Here is a 3,631-nt window from a genome sequence, read left to right as displayed (position 1 = left end):
CAAGGCCCTCTAGAGAAGACCTCTGATTGATTGGATACCTCACAGCAAATCACAGCAAGCACAAGGGTGACCTGGGTTTAAAGAAATTAGTGAGGTTATTTCTAGGCAAATCTTGCAAGGTAGCAACCTCAGGATCAGCATTTTCATCCTCCGTGATGAGCATGTTACTCCCTTACCTAGAACCCTCTACTGACTCCCTGTTGATTAATTTGTATTTGATGTAAGAGGCACTCTTGCTTTCAAAGCTCTCCACCTGTCTGCCTCTTCTTAACATCATCTTTCTCATCAAATCGATCCTTCCTTCCTCTCTGTTTGATCCCTCAATCACATTTTCACTTCATCCCCTGTATTTCATTTTCTCATTCCCTTCACAGCCCACTTCCCACTTTACTTGGAACAACTCCAATTGCACACGTGTTGAGTTCTCACTTTCCCCTTAATCAACTCATCTCCTTGCCCACTGCCAAACCAGAAAACTCCCTTGAATATGCAGGAATAATAATAATGATATTAATAATAATTATTAGGGTACTTGCAAAGCACGTAGTACGTGCCAAGCGCTGTACTAAGCATGGTGTAGACACGAGATCATCAGATCCTACATGGGGCTCACATTTTAAGTAGGAGGGAGCAGAGGTACTGAATGAATCCTCATTTTGCAAATGAAGGAACAGGCACAGAGACACGGTCATAGAGACAAGGTCACACAGCAGACACATGGAATTGTCAGGATTAGAACCCAGGTCCTCTGACTCTCAGGCCTTTGCTCTTTCCACTAGGTCATGTTGTTTAGTGAAAGAGGGAGAGAAGTGGAAGAGGGAGAGTCAACTGTCGAGGATGGACTAGCATGGTGTACTGCTATCACTAGGGGAGAGACTCTTTTGGATCATGAGAAATAAAGGAGGTAAGACCGAAAACAGGGCCAGGCACTGCAAACATCAGGCATGACAATGCAACAAGCAGTATGGACTAATGAGAATCAATGTAGCCTAATGGAATGAGCATGAGCCTGGGAATCAGAGGACCTGGGTTCTAATTCCGACTCTGCCAATTGCTTGCTGTGTGACCTTGGGCAAGCTACTTAACTTCTCTGTGCCTCAGTTACCTCATCTGTAAAATGGAGATTAAATGCTCCTCCCTCCAATTTAGACTGCACACCCCATGTAGGACAAGGACTGTGTCCAATCTGATTATCTTGTATCCACCCCAATGCTTCAAAAAGTACTTGACACATAGTAAGTGCTTAACAGATACCATTAAAAAATGGGAAGGGGGGGAGCATTAGCCTTTTCAGTCACCCATGGACTCATAGATGAATTTCACCATCAGTGATGTCTTCTTTCCCCCTCTCAGGGTCGCACCTGGAGAGTTTCCACAACTCTACCAGTCTCGACTACAGGAGGGAGAGTCAAGCAGAGGTATACGCATTCTACTCCTAGCTTGGGCAGTGGCTGGTGAGTGGAAGGCAACCTACTAGAAGTCAAAACTCACCTGTGCTTGGCAGCAGCGGCATGGGAGAGAGTACAGGGCGGAGACTCAAGTTCACTGTGAGGAAGGAGACAATGGTAAACCACTTCCATATTTTTACTAAGAAAACTGTATAGATACACTACCAGAACGATTGCAGATGGAGATGCAGCGTTCTGGAAGAGATGTGTCCAAGGCGTCACTATGGGTCGGAGACGACTCGACAGCATAGGCAAGAGGTGTCTTCTTCAAATATGAATATATACACAACAGTCAACGTGACTTGGGGGGGTCTTTTCGACTTTCACGCAAAAACCAGAGCAAAAGCAAAAATCATCAAACAAGGGGCCTCCAGTACCTGTCCCTGTGAGCTATCCTTTATCTGACTGTACTGCCTCACCCAGTGCCATGATACTGATTCTGCCTAGAGCTGTGCAACTTTCACCTGAGCTACTGGTAATGCTCCCCTTTCGGGACAATGACGGTTCTTGTCATCGTGCAGTGCCCAAGCATCAGGGATAAGAGGTAGAAGGGAGGCTTAGAGATAATGAAGTTAATTAAACACCTGAAAAGATTAAAAATCCACCACCATCTACATCACTCCTGCCAGGAAGCCAGGAAAAGGGGAACCATGCTCCATCAGAAATCTCTCCTCTGTGTAAAATGAATCAAAAGGAGAGACATGGCTTATTGATTTCCTGTTGCCTGAATCTGGTTGGTAAGAAGGCAAAAAGGAAACCAGATGAGATCTTCATGTGATAAAAATTTCACGTGGAACTTCACGCTGTGCCCCAAGGTAGCTTGGGGGAAAGAGCACAGGCCTGGGAGTCAGAGGACCTGTGATCTAATCCTGGCTCCACCACCTGCTTGCTGTGTGTCTTGGGGCAAGTCATTTCATTTCTCTGTGCCTCAGTTCCCTCATAAGTAAAATAAGGATTCAGTATCTGATATCCTTCCTACTTAGACTGTGAATCCCATGAAAACAGTGACGGTGTCTGATCTAGAATCTTCCCTGGCACTTAGTACAGTCCTTGGCATGTAGTAAATGCTTAGTAAATACCGCAATTGTCATTATTAATAATGATGGTATTTGTTAAGCTCTATGTGCCAGGCACTGTACTAAGTGCTGGGGTGGATACAAGGAAATCGAGTTGCACACAGAACCTGTCCATAGTCCTAATCCCCATTTTACAGATGTCATGAGGCCCAGAGAAATGAAGTGACTTGCCCAAGGTCACACAGCAGAGAGGTCCAGGCAGAGCCAGGATTAGAACCTATGACCTTATGACTTCTGGGTCCGTGCTCTCTCCGTTAGGCCACACTGCTTCTCAGTTCTCCTGTCTCCTAAAGCAGTGCTCTTTCCACTGGACCAAGAGCAAAATTTGAAAGATATCACCATAGTTCAGCCTGTGTTGAAATCATGACACAATTTCCTACCTTTGCTGAATGTCACGGTTTGCAAATCTTATTTGTTTTGAAAACTTCAGCTGGGACTTTGCCCTATTGGAAAAACCCCAATTAGGACCCTATCATGTCATTGTCCTCTTTCTATTATTTGTCAGATGTTTCTAATTGTTCCGATTATTGGATTTCTGTCTGCCCTACACATCTGAACACACTTAAAATTGGCAAATACTACCCTGCCAACATTTGGCTTCTTATCGTTCATTTGTTTCCATCTGTATCATCATTTTACCTGCTAAACATGCTCCAAATGAGTCCTCTTTGATGCTGAACATATAAGCTTCTAGGCTTAAGGGGCCTGTCTGCTTGACCCAATCTGTATCATGTCTAGAATTGAACCATGCCCAAGAGGAATTAATGAATATTATTTAAGGATGGAGAAGATGCAGGTCATGTTCACTGCCTCTCCACTCAGGCAGAAAACTTCCATTAGAAAGTAAAAAGAGAGAGAAATGTCTCCATGGCGTGTGCTTCCCCAAAAGCAGATCACCCAAATGTCCACTCGGATTTTAGGTTTTCTTGGATCTTCTTAGGTAAATCCATATCTGGACTGCTACAGCCTCACTTGGCAGGCTTGAAATGAACATAGCTTATGGGAATATGGCACCCAAACACTAGTCCAAGGTGAAGACTATGCAAAGGCAAATCCCATAATGGACTCATTTGATTGCCAATTCCAATTTGGGCTCAGGTCCAATCA

General features: G+C 44.4%; 1 non-coding gene across 1 annotated transcript; it reads left to right on the top strand.

The window, feature by feature from the left end:
- The first annotated feature begins 1,343 nt into the window (after positions 1-1,343).
- Positions 1,344-1,481, top strand: LOC114807223. Its single transcript, XR_003755275.1, has one exon. It is a non-coding gene; the product is annotated as a small nucleolar RNA SNORA7 (small nucleolar RNA).
- Positions 1,482-3,631: the final 2,150 nt, after the last annotated feature.

The sequence above is a fragment of the Ornithorhynchus anatinus genome, chromosome X1, assembly GCF_004115215.2.
Source record: "Ornithorhynchus anatinus isolate Pmale09 chromosome X1, mOrnAna1.pri.v4, whole genome shotgun sequence".
Classification (NCBI taxonomy): Eukaryota; Metazoa; Chordata; class Mammalia; order Monotremata; family Ornithorhynchidae; genus Ornithorhynchus; species Ornithorhynchus anatinus.
The sequence above is the reverse complement of the archived record's forward strand: the minus strand, read 5'-3'. Positions and strand labels throughout refer to the sequence as shown.